Source organism: Onychomys torridus, chromosome 4 (assembly GCF_903995425.1).
Source record: "Onychomys torridus chromosome 4, mOncTor1.1, whole genome shotgun sequence".
NCBI lineage: Eukaryota > Metazoa > Chordata > Mammalia > Rodentia > Cricetidae > Onychomys > Onychomys torridus.
In genome coordinates, this window is record NC_050446.1 from 28,117,157 (window position 1) to 28,138,519 (window position 21,363).

Genomic DNA, 21,363 nt, shown 5'->3' on the forward strand with positions numbered 1-21,363 from the left:
AGTGAAGAGAGTACCTGAACTGAACTGGCTTGCCCCAGTGATCAGATCAGTGAATATCCTAACTGTCAGCACAGAGCTTTTCTCCAATGATGGATGGAGGCAGATGCAAGATCCACAGCCAAACAACCAGGCAGAGCTCCAGGAGTCCAGTCAGAAAGAGAGAGAGGAGTGATTCTATGAGCAAGTGCACCAGGATCACAATGTGGAAACCTGCAGAGATGACCAAACCAAACTAGTGGGAACTCATTAAAATTAGGTCAACAGTTGTGGAGCCTGCATGGGACTGGGCTGATTCCTCTGCATAGCAAGACAGTTGTGTAGCTTGATCTGCTTAAGAGGCCCCCGGTGGTAGAATAAAAATCCATCCCTGGTACATGAGAGGGGTTTTTGGAGCCCATTACCTATGATGGGACACCTCCTGTAGCCTTGAGGCAGGGCAAAGGGCTTGGACTTGCCTGTACTAGATGTGCTTCCCCAATGGGAGGCCTTGCCTTCTTCTGGAAGGAGTGGGAGGTGGGTTGGGGAGGGACACTGTGGGCGTGAGAGGAGGGAAGAGGGGGATCTTTGACTGGTGTGTAAAATGAATGAAAAAGTTTTCTTAATAAAAAAAAGGAAAGCAATGTGTTTTTCTTATAAACACCATTTTAGCTACTTTTCTTGTGTCTGTGACAAAATACGCCTGATAACATCAACCTAAGGAAGGGAAGGTGTATTTTGGCTCAGAGTTTGAGGGTACAGTACATTGTGGCTATAAAGTCACAGCAGCAGGAGCCTGAGGCAGCTGGCCACACTCTAGCAGTAGTCTGGAAGCAGAAAGCAATAAATGCTAATGCTTACCATGCTTTCTCCTCCATATATGGCCTTGGAACCCAGCACATGGATAGGGGCCACCCACATTTAGAGTCTGCCTTGGTGTCTTAATTAATCTGATCTAGAAAGTCCCTTACTACAGTGCCCAGAGCCTTGTCTCTGAGGCACTTTGATCTTGTTGGCAATCAAATCTATCACTTTAAAGCTAATTCCTCTATCTCTTGACTCTGTAAGTTCATGGGCAACTCATAAAGCCAAATGTATTCAGTTCAACTTCAAGAGTTCCTATCATTCCCGACAGTTCCAACGTTGTGTAAAAGTCCAAAGTCTGAAGTCTCTTCTGAAGCTCAAGGCAATCTTTTAATGCAGTGGCACAGATTAAATATTTCCATTCTTAAGTGGAAATGAGAGCATGGCAAAAATGATCAGATCCAAGCAAGACCTCAATCCAGCATGGTCGATACCACCTGTGGCTTGTGGTGGCTCCACAAGGCCCCACTCTACCCTAGCTCTGCTCCCTGGAGCACATCTCACTTCTCTCTGTGCATGTGGTTTCCTGTAGTCAATGTCCCATGGTTCTGCCATCAACATCTTGGGCTCCTCATTGTAACTTCAGCTTCATCTTTCCAGATGCAATGACCTTCCAAGGTCTCTGTAGAGACCTCAGTCCTGGCAGGCATTGCCATGTGTTGCCTGGCCTCTGCAGCCCTCTCAGAAAGGCACAGCATCATGTGACTCTTTCATGGTCTAATCTCTTTAATGATAATAGCTATTTCTGCATATCCGCTCTGTATATAATTTAAAGCTTCTGTACATTCCTTTCCTTGCCCAAATTCACTTTTCCATATCTTTCTGCTGTCTTTGTAGACCTGAATAAGAGCAGGGAGCAGCAACCATTCAACAGCCTAACTGCTTTCTTGTCTTGACATTCTCTCTACCAAAAAAATCCCTCTGTTATTTCTTTTTTCTTTTTTTATTTTATTTCAAATTTTATTCTTTATACGGATATTTGTGTTTTAATTTTACATATCAGCCATGGGTTCCCCTGTCCTCCCCCCTCCTGCCCCTGCCCCTGCCTTCCCCCCAGCCACTCCCCCCATTCCCATCTCCTCCAGGGCAAAGACTCCCCTAGGGATTCAGCTGAACCTAGTAGATTCAGTACAGGCAGGTCCAGTCCCCTCCTTCCAGGCTGAGCAAAGTGTCCCCACATAAGCCACAGGTTCCAAACAGCCAGCTCATGCACTAAGGACAGGTCCTGGTCCCACTGCCTGGGTGCCTCCCAAACAGTTCAAGCTATTCAGTTGTCTCACTTATCCAGAAGGCCTGATCCAGTTGGGGGCTCCACAGCTTTTGGTTCATAATTCATGTGTTTCCATTCGTTTGGCTATTTGTCCCTGTGCTTTTTCCTATCTTGGTCTCAACAGTTCTCGCTCATACAATCCCTTCTCTTTCTTGCCAATTGGACTCCTAGAGCTCCATTTGGGGCCTGGCCAAGGATCTCTGTATCCACTTCCGTCAGTTATTGGATGAGAGTTCTATCATGACAGTTAGGGTGTTTGGCCATCTGATCACCAGACTAGGTCAAAAAGACAAAGATGGTATGTACTCACTCATAGGAGGATACTAGATGTAAAACAAAGATGACTAGACTGCTACTCACAACTCCAGGGAGGCTTCCTAGAAAACAGGACCCTAAGAAAGACACAGGGATCACGCAATGACAGAGAAATGGATGAGATCTACATGAACAACCCTTTGTTTCTAATGCTGCCCATTCGAGTTGTCTGGACATGGGCAGAGTACATGCAGGTTCTTTGCCAGAATGTAGCATAAATGACATCCACTCTGGTTCTCTATGGAGTCCTTGCTCCCATCTGAAACCTTGAGCCAGTTCTTGCCTGTGCACATGTCTCTCAGCTCGTGATCTTCTGAACTTCCCCAGAGTGGCTTATTAAGCTCTGCTTACAACATTCTATGAGTTCTTTAGACTGCAGCTTGGAATTCATCTACAGTCCTTCCCTAAACCTTTCCTTGCATCCCTTTATGTGCAGATATATGCACTAACACTGATGCCAAAAGTCTATGAAGCACAAGGTCAGGTTTACCCCAGTAGGGATCCATTTCTCACAACCAATTTTCTGTATTAGTCACTTTCCCATTGCTGTGACAGAAGAGACTTAAGTAATAAAGGGTTTATTTGGAGTTGCAATTTTAGGGTATAGTCCACCATGCTAAGAAAGTCTTGGTGGCAAAAATATGAGGCTGCATGTTACATTATTTCTGCAGTCCAGAAGCAGGAAGAAATAAATACAAGTGCTCAGCTCACTTTTTCCTTTTTATTCAGCTCACCTTTTCCCAGCCCATGGAACCTGCCACCCACATTTACAGTATATCTTACTACCTCAGTATATATATAACTAGAAAATTCCTGTCATGGCCAGAGTCTTATCTCCTAGGTCATTCTAGATTTTCTTAAATAGATAATATTAACCATTATAGATGGGAAGAATATTCTTTCCTATATCACATGCAAAACAAATTATCTGTGCCTGAAGAGTAAAGTTATCTCTATAAAGTAAACCTTAATAAGAGGGGATACAAAATACTCATCACTTCAACTATATAAGGGCTTAAGAGGAAGTAGTTTCTGAGAGGAAGGGGACTCTCTTCAGTCTTCCAGGAACTTGATCATGGTCCTCTAGCATTAACAGCAGAGGGAAATGAATTTCTGGTGTTTATAAACCGCTGTCTTGAGTAATGCTTGCATAGATATCTGGACAGATTATCAACACCAGTGAGCTACATGACCACACCTAAGAGCCATCTGCTTGTTATCATAAGATGAAATGTAATTCAGTCATCAGCTTCTGCAGATCCTCTTTGTCATCTAAGAACAATGAGGAAAGGTTAACATTTCCTCTCCCATTAAACAAACAAACAAAACTATGACTAAGGCCTGAATTGTGAATTTTATATGAAGTATGTCCAGTGGCTTCATAAAAAGCAAAATCAGTAAAGGTACTAAGAACTGATGCATGTTTTAAGGCCTATGTACTTTTTAAAAAGTTAGCCTAGAGCATAGAATCAAATGGCAAAATTCTGAGCCAAGAATTGGCTATTGAAAATCAAGATGTGTCAGAATAAAGTAATCATGATCCCAGGGTAATAGCTGCCTCTGAGGTCTGATTGATAAGTCACTTCTATTGCTAGCCTATGTCCTCCTGGCTTCAGGAGATCACAACAAGTATAGTCAATCATTTTTCAAAAAGAAGGAAAACACATATTTAAAAATACAACATGAGCATAGACTCCCAGAATAACACAAGAGTGTTAATTGTTAAGCTGTGGAGCCTCCATGGGACTGAACTAGGCCCTCTGCATAAGTGAGACAATTATGTAGCTTGGTCTGCTTAAGGGACCCCCTGGCAGTAGAATCAGGATCTATCCCTGGTGGATGAGATGGCTTTTTGGAGCTCTCTACCTATGGTGAGACACCTCGAATAGCCTTGAGGCAAGGGGAGGGGCTTGGACCTTCTTCTAGTGACAGGATTTGCTGACTCCCCATGGGAGACCATACCTTTTTGGAGAAGGGAATGTGGGGTGAGTTGCAGAGTGGAGATGGGGGCTGGGGAGGGAGTGAGAGGAGGGAAGAGAGGGGTATCTGTAGTTGGCATATAAAATGAATAAGAAAAATTTTTAATAAAGAAAAAAACTACCACAAAACAAAACAAAAACAAAAACAAAAATCTCACTGAGAACAAGTTATAGGTAACACACTAGGTTTCAAGAGTGGGATGGGCTCTGGGGTTCTCCTTAGAAAGTTCTTGCCTGTGCCCAAGGCATGGACTGATTTCCTCTAACAATTCAAGTTTGAGATTTTTAAGTAAGGCCTTTGAGTCATCTTGAGGGTTGCTTCTACGTAAATTTTCTATTTTTCCCCCCAATTATATGAAGAATTCTGTTAGAAATTTCGTGGGGGTTATGTGGAAACTCAAGGTTGCTTTTAGTAATACAGTCTTTCTGACTGTAGTAAACACAAAGAGGTGGACACTCTGGGGAGAGATTATACCATGCTAGGAAAATGTTTTGTCTTATTTATTCGTTTTTACTTTGAGCTAGCCTCATTGTGTAATCCTTGCTTGACTTGAAATTCGAGGCAGTCCTCCTGCCTTGGCTTCCCAGGAGCTAGGATTACAGGTGTGCATCCTAATGGCTGGCCTTGAGGAAAGAACTTGTGGAAAGCAAACTGGTAGAACATAGGAACAAAGGAATAAAATCAAAGCATGCAGAGTTTAAAATAATCGAATATTGTATAGCTGTCAGGGTTATTTAAAACAATGTGAATAGAACAAATGTGATTTTTAAATGTTTTGAATGATCATATTCCAGACATTGAATTACAATTTTTTCCTTTTCATCTTTTTCATTTTGTATTGAGTAATTTTTGAATAAAAATCAGTTTTACTTTTAAATAAAGGCCCATGATTTTTTTTTTCAGAAGCCTTAATTTCAATTGCTCGTTTAAACTTATAATTCAAACATAAAGGGTGTACGCTTATATGGGTTACAGCAGCCTCAGTTAGGACTCTTATCTAGCCCATTAAGGAAAAGCTATGTTTTCCTGGTCAATAGAATGGCATCTACCTGGGGCCTTGGGGGAAGAGAAGGAACACACGATTGTTTGTTCCCTTGAGAATTAATTCAGCTAGACCTGTCAATCACCTGCCTTAGGCAACGCCTCTCAAAAAGGCAGATACATGTAAAGCCATGCTAAAAAGATGAAATAATTATTCCTTTAATGAAAAAGCACACTTTTCCTTCCCAGAATCCCCACTACCAGGTTCTGCTCAGCAGCCAGAATTCTACCTTTTTCTTTTGTTTTCTCTTTCTTTGGAATTCTGGCCAAAGTGTGAGTCTGGCAGTGTTCTCTGGTCTCTGGGCTTTTTAACTCTTTCTCTGAAGCTGCCTCCTTTTTGCTGTGAGGTTGTTTGTCAAACCTCCCTGTGCCTAAATGAAGAATATATGTCTTCCTTCGTCTTTCCCATCTCCTTCCTCCAGACAGCTGCTGAGATCTCTCACTTGCCTGCCCTGGGTTGTCTTTTAAATTCCAGTAAGATTGGTCCCAAGCTTTCTCCTAAATCAGTTCTTATTTTTTATTTTTAATTAAGGAGACTAAAATCCCAGAGAGGAAACCACAACTTCCCCAGTAACAAGGGGGCTTTCTAGGTGGAATGCCTCAAAATTTCTGGTAACATATGTCTGTATGTATTACATACACATGTGTGGGTGTGTGTCTACGTGTGTGTGTGATTGTATGTAGGCCATTTCGTGGCACAGATGGAATTTGGGAGCAAGCAAATGAAAATAGTCGTTACAATGTGCTCTCTTTGTGGTATTTCATGGCCTCTTACATAAGGGGTTCTATCTGCATGTTTGTTCTTTGTGTAGGTGGACACTAAAGTTACTTGAATGACTATCAGGATGTTCTGTGACTTTTGATGTTGAATTGTAGACTATTTTTTCTTATCTGATTTTCTATATTTTTAAGCTAATAGGAATGTTTTGAGGGGATTGAGGCATTTGAACAGACAAGTCCTCTTCCATTGCTGAACAAATGGAGATAGCTATTGATGGTTCTTAAGAAACGCTCCTCTCTTCCTTTCTTTGTACATGAAAATTTGCTAAGATGAATCAGGTAATTTACCTGGTTCCCTGGTATCCTAAAAGAATTCTTTTACATGGGGTGAAACAAAGAATCGTAAAACAAACAAATCCACTAGAACTCTGCACAATAACTTTCCACTTTCCTTAACTTTTTTTTTGTTTGTTCTTAAAAAAAAAAAAAAAACATATAACAAGAAATGCTTTAACTGATGTGAATAGACTAGAGGATTTTCTAGCTGTACAATGCCAAAATTTTTATGAAATCTCCTCAGGCCAACCAATTTGTTCTTTTCACTTACATTGTGCCGGGGTTTGCATTATTATTTACTAACCAGATTACAGCCTACTGCTCTTTCCAATAAGTCCCCAGCTCCTTCCTTTATTTTCTTTATTTCACATGTGGATTTCTTTTCTTCTAGCATGCTAGTGACTCATTCATTCAGATTTCAGTGTGGAGAAGAATAGCCACAAAGAAATCTGAAAGCCACAGGCAAATGTCAAAGGTGTTTCTTAATCTGTTTCACAAATGATTATAACTATTGCGAAGTAAGTCACAGACAAGAAATCGCCTTTCCAAGGAGGAATTTATTGTCCATTTGGATCCAAGAAAAATCCAGCTCAGTGGGAATGATTATATATATTTTTTAAAGTCTAAAAGACTAAAAGAGACACACAAAAGAAAAATGCTTGGCATTGTTCTGTGATTAATTCAATGTAGCCTGGTTTAGAGAACTTAAGTTTGCAATGGACTGTAGTCACAAGACACAGAGAAATATTGATATGGACATACACCCAGCTTGACTCAGGTTATGCTTCTTCTCTTGAGTTTTATTTGTGTCCTTGTTATTATTTTATTTTAGATAATACTGTATGAAGTTAGATAGTCCTACTCAATGAGGCTTTAGTTTCCTGACTTGGGAGTAGAAGAAATAATACAGAACTTCATCACATAAATATGGGAAGAAATATTTTATTCCTATGACATCACTTTTTATAGATAAGAGATATTCTCAAAGTATGACATATATTTAAATATAAGCATGTCTGAAGAGCAAGTGCATTTTAATATTGAAAAATTGGTCTATTTTGCATATTGCTTTTCACACAATCAAAATGGAACTTGTGTGCTGTTCACATCTTCATTGACTTATCTTTTTCTCCAGCCATTACTGCAATTCTATACCTGGTTTGACAAATCTAGCCAGTGTGCCTCACAAAGCCTCCTTGAGCCTACACAGGATATGTGCTTGTTGCTTTCTGCCCTAAAGATTCTCCAATACAGTGATGTGTGGGTACTTGTGGGAACTCACATGGTACTCATTCATAATATGGATATTTCCAAACAATGAAGAATGTACTCTAAGGTCACAAGTTATTGCCTTTCTTCCCACAAAACAAAACATCAGGAACTCATTTACTAATGCCCCTTACAAAGTGTGGTGGTTTGAATGTAATTGGCCCCCATAAACTTTCATAGGGAATGATGCTATTAAGAGGTGGGCCTTTGTGGAGTAGGTGTGGTCTTATTAGAGGAAGTATGTCACTATGGGGGAGGGCTTTGAGGTCTCATATATGCTCAAGCCATGCCCAGTGTCTCAGTTTTCTTCCTGTTCCTTGTAGATCAAGATGTAGGATTCTTAGCTTCTTCTCCAGCACCTTGTCTACCTGCACACCTCTATATCCCATCATGATGAAAATGAACTAAACCTCTGAATCTGTAAGCCACCCCAATTGAATGCTTTCCTTTAAAACAGTTGCTGTGGTTCATGGTGTCTCTTCAAAGTGATAGACATCCTAACTAAGAGACAAAGATTATCCTCACCAGCACCTGTAACTTGTAAAATATCTCCTGCTTCTCTTCCTTACTTCCCTTTTCTCTTAGGAATCATTTTCTAACCAAAATATCAAAAGCAAACTTTCCTTTCACTATATTCAGGGAACCACAAGTTAAAACATATATTGCAAGGGTAGTCCCAGAAAACCAGCTAGTGATGATGAGTGAGGGAAACAAGCTTAGCCCTGTGGGAACATCACAGGAACCAGGGCTTTATCCCAAGCTGGACACATGTCTGTGACTTAATTACAAAAACAGAAAAATTGTAGAGAGCAGTCATCATCTCTAAAGTCACCACTAGTGAGGATACCCTCTGAATGGAAAGTAGTGAGACTCTTGGCAGGGTGCTGCCAGGGGAGAGTTTTAGATGGACATGCTAGAGGTCCACAGCAGCCCATCTGTCTTCTCCAGGCTTGCGTGACGACATGTCTCCTTTCTCTTCCCTCAGTAATTGTGTAACAGCTTCACCTGAGACACGACCTCACAGGAGGACCAGTGCCCTTCCAGGGATCTGCTCCTGGTTCCCTTAATTGCTGCTCTATGCTGAGATAATTGACTATGTTCTTAAGAGTATTTCCTTATGTGATTTACTGTTCTATGCATGAATAGTCAAGTGATGAACAGTCATCTCCATGTTGAAATGACTTCTCTGAACACTTGCTGTCCACTATGTTACAACACAAAGTCATAATGCAAAGGTGCAAGAATAAAGCTTGAACTGTGATGTGAAAGTGACTTGTAGCAACAGCATTATGTGAGTGGCAGAAAAGAAATGAGAAATTGGATGAGTGGTGTCTAGATGATAAATCCATATGCAGACAGCGTGTTTCCATGCTCTTTTCCATGAGCTTCACATGGGAAGTTCATGTCTACTTTTATTTTTAAAGTTTTATCTTCAGTAGCTGCTCCAATGTTGAACATGGTGAAAATATTATAAAATGAAGGGAAAACTACTCAACAGAATATAGGAATAATCAAATTCATATAAATATAAAAAACCTGGATCTTATAATTGTTCTCTAAGTACAAGTCAACAGTTATATATGTTTGCAGATACATGTATGACTAGATATGTTTTGTGTATACATGTATATGATACATATTTTATTTCTCTCTCTCTCTCTCTCTCTCTCTCTCTTTCTCTGTATCTGTGTGCTTTCATACACTACATTGAACACATAGAGTACAGATTTACTTACATATTAGACACATGTAGCAGCCACATCATCAAAAAATTTCTTACAAACTTTACATAATTTGAGTTGGAATAACTGAAAGACAAAGAGAAATGTATGCTATGAGTGCATTCCAGGAACACTATTTTAAATTTAACCATTTTATAAATTACATCAAAGGGCTCGAGAGATGGCTCAGGGGCTAAGAGCACTGAGGGCTCTTCCAGAGGACATTGATTCAATAACCAGCACCCACATGGCAGCTTACAACTGCCTGTAAGTCCATTCCCAGGGGATCCAATGCCCTTTTCTGGCCTCCACAGGTACTGCACACATGTGGTGCACAGACATACAAGCAAAACACTCATACACATAAAAATAAATTAATTAACAAAACAAAACAAACTATATTGAAATGCTTAAGTTGGCATTTCATTGATGATAAGGTTATCTAAATTCATGACATCAAGAATAAATCACCAAAGTATCAATAGTAAAGATACTCAAAATGAAATGAAATGGACTTTCTTGACAATCAAGGAGATTATAGGAGTATGATAATTTAGAAAGAAAAGCTAACGTAGTAAAAGTTCAATGACTTCCCCTTTAAAACATTCAAAATATTGAATTCTGAAGTAAAATTATCAGTGACAGTGGTCACGGACCAGTTACACAGCTCCAAACTACCACACGCAGCAGCATGAGGTTCTTCACTGAAGTGAACGTGGAATTCTTGACTTAATCACAGAGAAGAATTACAAGATGAGCCAATATGAAGCAGAGGTAAACTTGGCCAGATTGAAAGTTTAACAAACACTTCTGCATGAGGGTTAGTAGAAAGCTACCCTGGGAAAAAAATAAGATAAACTTATCCCACTGAGTGTGGGCTCTCAAGAGAGAGCCAAGGTTACATGTCACACTAATATATGTAATTTTGGTGAGTCTCAAACAAGTGACATCTCAATTGGTAAGAAACATCTCCTTTTGATAATTGAGCCTCTAACAGTGCCTCAGATAGGATTTCAACCTGATAAGATAAAACCAGTGCACATTAAGAAACATTTTTCTAAATCATCCTGAGTAAGGTAACCCAGACTCAGAAGGACAAACACGGTATGTACTCACTCATAGGAGGATACTAGATGTAAAACAATGATGACTAGACTGCTACACAACTCCAGGGAGGCTACCTAGAAAACAGGACCCTAGGAAAGACCCAAGGATCACCCAATGACTGAGAAATGGATGAGATCTACATGAACAACCTGGACAACAGTGGGAGTAATGAAGGACAAGATTTGAGGGAAAGAAAGCTTAGGGGAGCAGGAGATCCCAGCTGGATCAAGAACAGAAAGGGAGAACGAGGAATAACAGACCATGATAAATGAAGACCACATGAGAACAGGAATAGGCAGAGTGCTGGAGAAGTCCCCAAAAATCCACAATGATACGTCCTCTGTAGATTGTTGGAAATGGTCGAGAGAAAGCCTGATCTGACCTAGTCCGGTGATCAGATGACTAAACACCCTAACTGTCGTGTTGGAACTCTCGTCCAATAACTGATGGAAGTGGATGCAGAGATCCTCGGCTAGGCCCCAGGTGGAGCTCCAGGTGTCCAACTGTCGAGAAAGAGGAGGATCTGCAAGAGCGTGAATTGTTGAGACCAAGATTGGAAAAAGCATAGGGACAAATAGCCAAATGAATGGAAGCACATGAATTATGAACCAAAGGCTGTGGAGCCCCCAGCTAGATAAGGCCCTCTGGATAAGTGAGACAATTGAATAGCTTGATCTGCTTGGGAGGCACCCAGTCTGTGGGACCAGGATCTGTCCTTAGTGCATGAGCTGGCTGTTTGAAACCTTGGGCTTACACAGGGACACTTTGCTCAGTCTGGAAGGAGGTGACAGGACCTGCCTGTACTGAATCCACCAGGTTTAAATGAATTCCCAGGGGTGCCTTGATCCTGGAGGACATGGGAATGGAGGGGAGGGGCTGGGGGGCAAGGTGGGGGTGGGAGCGGGAGGGGGGAGGACAGGGGAACCCATGGCTGATGTATAAAATTTAAAACACATAATAATAAAGAAAAAAAAAGAAAAATGAAAAAAAAGAAACATTTTTCTTTTTAACTATGAATGCAGATTCTTTTGAGATTCCTGGAAAAGTGTAGGTTTGTAGCTAAAAATCATAAAAGATTTAAGCATGATTTATTGCTACTTAATGTTCTTTAAAACATCTCTATATGAAAGGAATCACATTTCTGTGTAGGCTATTTTCAAGCAAACATTAATTGTACTGGAATTCTGTTAACATTCTTCATTTATTCTTTAAGATTTTCATAGATATGTATTTAAATCATACTCCCTGTCCAGCTCTTCCCTGATTGCCTCATGTCCTCATCCCAATTTTTTTCTTTCTTGTAGCCCACTGAGTTCAATTACTGTTGCCTATACAGGCATGGGCATCCACCAGAACATGGTTAACCTACTATGGATCACACTCCCAAGGAAAACTAACTCTTCCCGTCAGCCACCATCTACAATCAGTAGTTACTCAGCCAGGTGAGGCTTCATGATCTGTCCCATCCATGCTGGAGTGTTTTCCGGCTTGATCTTGTCAGTAAAGCACAGCTGCTGTGAGTTCGTGGGTGCATCCCTCCTGCCATGGCACGGGACGCTGTTTGATCCCAGTTCTCACTAACTGCTGGCTCTTACAGTTTTGCATTAGGGCTCAGTATGTATCTGATTTATGGTTGAGCATTTGATAGACAGTTATTCTCCGCCTTTTGGCCAATTGGGAGTGCTAGATCCCAAAGAAACTCAGGACAAGTGGCTAAACAAGGTGCCTATTAGTATATCAAAGAGGACACTGACTGCCAGGCTCTGACACAGGGCAACCTAATACTTGAATGAGGAGCATTTATGTATGTAACTCATGTATATGAGTTTATATATACTCAAGATTTGGAAATAGGACAAAAGGAAGTATGGCATATTCTTTTCTAGACACAGTGGAGTATCTTGTTAATAAGTCTGTCCTGGGAGATTACTTATTCTTTTTTCCAGAATACACTTATGCTAGACTTCATTATTTACTACTGAATGGAAACCCAGAAGCCCTGAAATACTATTATTTGGATTTCCCCCCAGAAAATATTTCCCTAAAGGTGGTAGCATTCCTGCCCTGTTAAACCCTGTCTTTTTCTTACCTAGACAACCACTTCTGTGTTTTCAAATGTCCATACAATTGGTTCTTGACACATTTTTTTTATTTGACCTTGTTATTCTTCTGGTGACATAAATAAAGAGTTAGGCCAGATGTGACTGTGCATGTCTTTAATTCCAGAATCAAGGACACAGAGACAGGAGAAGGACACTGTGAGTTCAAGACTGCTCTGGTCTACATAGGGAGTTCTGGGTCAACAATAACTGCATAGGGAAATTCTGTCAAAAAAAGGGGGTGGAGGGTGGTGGAGGGTAACACCTGTACTTTATATATTTATCTTATACTTATGTAAAAGATTTATGTTCATTAAAAAATACTTCAAGAGAAACTATGAATTCTTATTTATCTACCCCAACAGCGCTGGCAACTGAAAAGGCTCAGGTGAGCCAGGGAACTCTGGACAGGAAAGCTGGTGAGCTGATGACATTTTTTGCAGAAAGTCAGCATGTGGGCCCTCCTGATAAGATCAACATATCAACAACCTCCACTGGTATTGATGACTCTGAGACTTTAGGAGAACAGAACTGCAGAACCAATCTTCCACCCCAAGAGCTCCCTTTCCTGCCCCATAAAACCGGAGCCCACTGCCCCAGCCTAGGAGAGATGAGAACAGTTCACTGCACTTCACTTTCTGATTGAAGGGCAATCTGCTGCTGGGAGGCTGCTCTCCTCTTTTCTGCTCTTATTTTCATGTTGCCTCCATCAGTCCTGATATAATACAAGACACATATGAATAAATTTTATAATGGGTGTCTCCTAGAGCACACCCCCTCCTCCACTGTTTTCCTTTCTTATAGCTGTTTGTGTGGTGCTACAGATCCAATCCTGGGCCTATTTTAATAGCAGGAATGCAATCTAAGTTACACCCCAACCTTAGAGACCGGCTTCTCTGCATTAACAGAGACACTTGCTCCCCTTCCCCCACATGGAGAGAGTGCCTTAGCCTCACAGCCAACACCACTTTCATCTTGTTCATTTAGCAGTCAGATGACCCTGGCGGTCCTCTGGCACATACTGTGGGTGTTGGCTGGTTCCATTGCTTGGGTACTCTCAGCCTTTCTTTCCTCTCCATTGGTATTCTCCTGAAAAAAGTGTACCAGTGTTTGAAAGATCGGAATCCAACAGGCAGCCCACTGAAAGGATGCAGTAAGCTCTTGGAACCGCTTATTTCTTGAAAATATAAAATCTATGTGCAATGTGACAGGGTCACCAACACTAGTGAGTTCTTACTAAGGCAAGAGACCCAAAGGGGTGGTAGTAACAATGTCTTCTAAAGCCATCTTTTGGCGCCTTTGTCCCTGTGAAGCCAGCACACCATCTGGAAGGTAGGCACAGTGCCACTACACAGATGGAACCAAGTAGAAGAGGGGCTGCCACCACACATGCTTTCCACCCTGGGCTGCAGGGTTTTCAGCGGAAATATGCAGCCAGCCCTTTTCAACTCACCCCTTAGTTCCTCATAAAAAGAGATTTTGTCCTTTTTCTTGAGGAAAAGGTAGGAAGAGTCTTCCTCTTTGGAAGCTGGTGTGGTCTCTGCAAGTTCTCACATGTGCTATTCCCACAGTTACAATAAACTGACTTTTTTTTTTTTTTTTTTTTTTTTTTTGGTTTTTCGAGACAGGGTTTCTCTGTGTAGCTTTGTACCTTTTCCTGGAACTCACTTGGTAGCCCAGGCTGGCCTCAAACTCACAGAGATCCACCTGGCTCTGCCTCCCAAGTGCTGGGGTTAAAGGCGTGTGCCACCACTGCTCGGCCATAAACTGACTTTTTATTAATTTTCTTCCAAAACAGTTACAACAGCCTAATTTTAGGATCATAAATCAGTACAGATATAGAAGCTTTTGATTTAAGAACAAAATAGTTGGACAAAATTTTCTCCTTTTAATGTCTTAGACTGTGCTTGAACTGAAGGCGGAAAACTTTGCAGTCATTTGTTGCTTGCAAAATTTTTAGTGGACACTTTAATTTATGGATAATGATATATGTTATGATCCACAAAAGTAAGTTTAATAATTCTTGCCCTCCAGAAACTTATCAGCATGTTGGGGAAATAGAATAGTCTTCTAGTGACAATAGTCTCCCATTACAAAATGTTAGAATCAACATTTCTTTTTCTATCATCATGATAATAACCAAAATAGTGTTTTGAAAATACAGGGGCATAGAAGGAAAATACCATAACTTCATGACTGATAAATCATTCCTATTAATACTGTGGCATGCTAACTTCGTGTGTATATGGATGTGTGAATGTGAGTGTGTATGTGAGTCACCCTTTGACTGCTCTGTTCACCTGGAAACCTGAGCTCAAAGTGCATTGGCTGATGGTGACAGAAAAGCTGAGGACCCAGTACTCCCTTCCCAAGCTGATGGTGAGTGAACCAGTGTGGTTTAGAGCTAAGTGAAGGAGGCCAGGTTCTTCCAATCTCACCTGATGGCTTCTAGCCACAACGAGTGTTGGGTGGTGATGGGCAACAAGGGAATTGAGGAGGAGGGAGAAAGCAGTACCCCTTGATAAAGGTGGGGAGGTGTGCAGCCCTGAATTCCTCATCTAAGGCCAATTTCAGAGAGAGGGAAGCTTTACAATCTAAGCTTTGGCCAAGGGTGAGAAAGGAGGAATGGGGAGGGGAGACAATGGCTTGGATAAGGCATTACTTAAGACTGAAGAAAGCAGGGGTGCAGCCAAAGCACCCCCAAGCCTAGCAGTAGTCCCAGGGCTGCTACCTGCAGGCTTCCCATCTGTTCTAAGGACCACCATGCAGCTGCGGCAGGACAGCAGGGTGGACAAAGGCAGATCCAGACCAGGTATCAGCAGCAGGTGATTGAGATTGTTCACAGGTGTGTTAGCTGTGTTCACCTCTCCCAAAGGAAACTGATTTCAACACACCTTCTTGATCCCAGACTGTAGCTAGAGTTTTCCTGCCTGGCCCACAGTCAGGACAAATCTCTCTTACCTGCCAGACACTCAGACCCAACCAAGTAAACACACAGAAACTTATATTGCTTATAAACTGTACAAACTGTATGGCTATGGCAGGCTTCTTGCTATCTAGTTCTTATATCTTAAATTAACCCATTTCTGTTAGTCTATACTTTGCCACATGGCTTGTGGCTTACATCTTCTTTGTCATGGCAGTGGCTGGCAGTGTCTTCCTGCCTCAGCCTTCCTGTTTCCAGAATTCTCTTCTCTGCTAGTCCCGCCTATACTTCCTGCCTGGCTACTGGCCAATCAGCATTTTATTTACACAGAGCAATATCCACAGCACTTCCCCTTTTCTTTTTTTCTTTTTTTTTTTTTTAGGAAGGTTTTAACTTTTACATAGTAAAATTACATATAACAAAATAATTATTCAGCAAGAATTACAGTATTAAGGAAGATATCCTATTTATCTTATATTTGTAAGTCTAAGGTTTTTATCTTTTAACTTATCTTTTATCATAACTAAGGAAAACTATAACTATCTAGCTTCAACTACATCAAAGACCTCAGGAGGATATAATATTACCTGAGAAACAGGAGAAGGATGCAAGAAACTTTTGGGAGTCTTGTAGGGTAGACAGAGACAGCTGGCAGTCTGGACAGTCACCTAATGTTCCTTTATAAAGTTGGGGCATCTGTCTTCAGCCCTCAGGGCTAGAGTCTCTTGGTCACTTTTCTCAGTGTCCTGCAGAATGTCTGGTAGTTTCCTCTGTGAAGCAGGAACCTGAAGGACCATTTGTCAAGCAAAGTTTAGTGGTCACCTTTCTATGGGTCCTACATGTTCAGTCGATCAAACAGTCCAGGCAAGAACAGTTTCTTGCCCAAATGGCTATTTCTGCCAAAATGAAGATAAACTCCATATGAAGTGTCTTTGATGTCCATCCTCCTCTCTGAAGTAAATCGGTGCTGCCAGGAGCAGACATATCTCACTGTCCAGAAAGTCTAAATTTTAAAAAATATTTTAAATGCCATATTCTGTAGGTCTTTGAATTATTTGAAGATTACCTATCTATCTGAAAATTTTCTGTGTATATCTGGAAGACTTAACTAACATGGCTACAAGTATGATTATCATAGATGACTAATTATTAATCTATTTTTAATTATCCATTACAATTTTAAATTAGCTGTACAAACATAATACCTTAAACAAGAGTAGAAATATATATACAGTATGACAAAATTAACTTTGTTTGTATCAATAGATTAAAATCTATACCAATGTAAAACATTTTAAATAAGTTGTTGTTTTTTAAAAGTAAATCCATTAATCTACACTTTCATCCTATTATATCTATGTCATATCCCCTTTTCTTCTTTAGAAAGAGATCATATTTATAATTAACCTGATTTAAATAAAAATACTGGTTTTCTCTGTCCCACATGAGAGAGCTCTTTTGATTTGGGACACAAGAATCTCTTAACTTTTTTTTTTTTTTTTTAAACAATATTTCTGGGTTTAGAGAAGGAGTGAGCCAATTCTATCTTCAAAGTTAGTTTTATATATTTCGGAATTTGGGTGTAGTTTTTTTACTACTTCCTGCTCGAGGGGGGTGCTGTAACTTATGGGGACATAAAGAAAATTTTAGGATTATGGAGTAATCTGTGAGGGTATATCTTTTGAGCCAGTTGCCTTGAAACCATTCTGGATGTTGGATCATCTGGGCCATGGTATCATCAGAGATCTTTCAGGTGGTCTTGGCTGATCAAACCTGATGTATCTTAATCTGGAACAAATCCATAGCCTCTGGCTTTCTGTGGAAACAAAAGCAGAGACTCTTTTGGAAAGCAACATATCCTACATATCCTTATATCCAAATTTTGAAGTCAAGATACCTTTAAAATTTACATATTTGTTTAACTCAACAGCTTTTACGATCAAATCTTTTTTGGCAGTTAAAAATCCCAAAGACAACATAAACCAGATTCTCTGTGTAATACATGTTTGTAAGACTGAAACGCAGCTGTGGCTGCTGGCTCCACCCACCTCAGCTTCCAAAGTTGTGGTGGTACAGTTTACTGCCAGCTCTGGGTATGGAACCATGTGTACCGTCAACTATCAGAAGCAGTTCTATCAAAGCAGCACATAACCCAGAAACCTTTTTTTTTTTTTTTTAACTAGCAAAGCCTAAATCCACCACCCAGCATAATGTGCTGCTTGCAAACACCTCATTCCCACCATACTGCTGGTCAAAGGCGCACGACAGGAACCTGTCATAGTAGCTCAAACCAGCAGGCTGCCGGTAACTTGAGAGAGACAACTAGAAAGCTGTTTTTAGCTCCATTTTAGAATCTTTTTTCTCAGGTTTTAGGTGGAAACTCTTGCCAACACGTTGGGCGCCACCAGACGTTCAACTCGGCAGACAGCTGTTACACTCCTGAAGATGTGACACAGCACAACTTAGGTATTTCAAATGGGCAAAGCATTAGTATCAGGACAGTGTCTCAGGATGATGTCCAAGTGTAACTTCCTCTCTGGTACTTTGAGGTCTACAAGATATATCTAGAAAATTCTCTGCTGTGGAAAATGAAGACTTGAGTTGGATGGGGGAGGGAAGGTCAGGGCCTTGGTGACTAATTGGTGTAATTGTTCCACTGGCAGTGGTGGCAGCTTCATGGTCTCTGTTGTCAAGCTTCCGTGTGATGACTTTGATACTGTGGGAATTTGCCACTTTGCCTGCGCTATTGTGGCACTTGGTTCTAAAGACTTGAGGGGCTCATATTGACTTTTGTTACAAATCTTACATACTGGAGGTTGCTTCTTGATATTTGGGCCCACATTCTATTTCAAGGCTGTATATTAGGTTTTAATAAATTATTCTTGGAGGCCCAATTATCGTCCCTACCCATCTTGTATCATGTGATGTCCTAGACCCCAGCTAAGGATGCTGTTGCCTCCTCCCTCTGGCCTTCTTCCAGCTCTTCCCAAAGTAGGAAATTTAGAGGGACTTTTACTCCCAAGTCTGTGGTCATTGCCATCTTGCATCACTGTTCTACAATTTCCTTAGAAAATATTCTTAGAGGTGTAGTTTCAGTATTAAAATGAGTAAAATGTCGATTTTTTAAAATTATTGATACAGGGGATAGAGAAATGGTTCAGGTGTTCAAGCATACTGGCTGTTCTTTCAAAGGACTTGGGTTCCATTCCCAGCACCCACATGGTGGCTCACAGCCATCTGTAACTCTAGTTCCAGGGAATCTAGTACCTTATTCTGGTTTCTGCAGACACCAGGCACTCAGGTAGTACACAAACATACATGCAGGTAAAACATCTATATTAATGAAATAATAAAATTATTTTTCAAGAAGTTCTTGCTACATGACATAATATCTTGTTACATACTTATTAAGTGTAAAATTTAATTCCATATTTTGTGAGACATTTATATTCTCAATTCTTCCCTTAACATTCACAACCTCCATCCCAGATCTGATATTTTAAACTCAAATTTAATTGACAAGACAAGTAAGAATCATGATTAAAATTCAAGGATCATATCTTGTCTCTGGCTTTCACTTCAGACTTTCTTTCATTACCTTTTCACTATCTCCTTTAGATTAATGTATTTGAAGATGACAATACTTATTTTTCATCTACTTTAAAAAATCCAGCAGCATAATTTACTCACAGATGAATAATTTACTTCCAGTTGGTCCTGGTGCCTTCCTACATCTCTATGTGAACCATAGCCTTGTATAGCCTAAGCTAGTTTTTCTTACAACTTCCTATGTAAGTAGCTTATGTCTAGGGTTGTATAATCTTGATGGAGGAAAGAAAACTTACCACTGCTTGTAGTAATTTGCATACTGGTTAGCAAGCTTCCTGGAGAAGGGAGTTGTAAGTTTACTATCATAAATAATGCTGTCTTTCAACCTGGTAGTGTTGAAGCAGAACTCCACTAAGAGGCTGGGGAACTGACAGAGAGAACTCGAACATTCTAACGCAAGCCTGAGTTTTATTTTCTGTATTTCAGGGTTTTCAACAAACAAAATTGGGAAAATCCATTTGATTCCCCGGATTCATTGTTACGTTTCTGTGTGTGTTGTGAGTATATATGACTTGTTTCCTCTCCTAGTGGTATGATCTTGAAGAAGGAGTAAGATCTCACTTGCTGCAGTCGTCAAATTGTAAGAGGCACTATGTTCCTGGAGTGAGTTAGATGACTTACAGCTGGTGATTTTCTTTTCTGAGGCCAGAAGGGGAAGAAATGTCTCCCCATGCTTCAGGTTCCCAAAACAAGTATTCTTTTGTTGTTGCTTTTGTATTTTAGTATTAAAATACTACCAGGTTACAAAAATATTCAGATAGCTTTTTATAGAGACGTATTACAGATAATGTGTTTATAATAGTCCATTTTTTTCTTGCTAGATGAAACTTGCACTGTTCTTTGATTTCTTCTAGCAAAGTCTGATATTTTGTTAATGTTCAGAAGGCCAGCTTTCTCAGGTTTGCCCCACTTCTGCTTGGAGCCATATAATGTGCATATGTCATGTGTTCTGGAGATTAACCTGTTAAAATATATATAATTGGTGATTTAAAAAAATGGTAGTACCAAACCCTATCATGTTACAAAATGATTTGGTGACTAAAATATACATTTGATGTTTTGTTTTAATTATAGGGGCATATAAACTGAAAATCTGCAAATGATCATTAATAGACTGTAAAATCTTTGGGGAATGGAATAAAATATAAGACATTGCTTATTTCTCCAGTGGGCTGAGTTTATTCTGGCCATTACTCTCCCATGACAGCAACAGCCACCAGCTTCTATTTTTAATCACCCAGACAGAATAGCTCCCCAAAGCTCCATTCCTGAAATTTGTCAAACATACACTTTTGCTAGTGGGAAAGAAGATGTTTGCTCACATTCTTGTATTTGCAAGAATGGTTTTAGAATGCATCCTAAATGACTCACAACATTGAATTAACACCTCTTAGAAAGTACAGTAGGATATCTCCAAGAAGAGATGAGAAACTGAAACCCTGGTTCATAAGGACATGCATGTGTCAACTAGTGCCATCAACTTCTCTCCAGCAGGATGCTGCCAGTGATAAGTGCAGGGGAACTGGAAGAGGGTCTTGCTTGAACAGTAGTGTGTCTTCTGTTACAGAATTGTTAAAAGTCCCTCTTCAAGGACCTGTTCAGGGATATTACAGGTCCCTGTAAAGGCTGACTTCATCCCCTTATGAAGGCTATTTAAACAAACAAACAAAGCTTTGGTGAAAGCTTTGCATTGTGTCTTTAAGTGTCAATATTCAAATCCCAGGGAAGCTCTTGTGTGTACTGTCATGTGTCCAAGAATCTTCACAGTTCCTGATAGAAAAGAAGTAGACCAACAAAGAAACTTACAACAAAAATGCTTTCTAAGTACTAAATTAAAACAGTTAAAATTTAAGTTTATGATGAAAATAAATAAATGTAAGTTATATTTGTTTCAGAGAAAATTAAACCAGCCAAGAAAAAGAAGGATCTACAACAGGAATAAATCTGAAAAGTGAATACTTCATAAAAAGCACACCACACATTATGTGAATCCACTTGTATTGAGAGTTGGAAAATAGTAACATTGAATGAGTGGTGTACCATGAATATTAAAGAGTCTTATTAATAAGATCAAACCTGAGGCCAGTTATTGGGGTAAATGCTCGAAGATCAGAGAAGCAGAACAAGCCA

General features: G+C 40.1%; 1 pseudogene; it reads right to left on the reverse strand.

Annotated features, from left to right (window-relative positions):
- Nucleotides 1–17,813: 17,813 nt before the first annotated feature.
- On the reverse strand, nt 17,814–18,664 carry LOC118581740 (annotated as a pseudogene).
- Between the last annotated feature and the right edge of the window lie 2,699 nt (nt 18,665–21,363).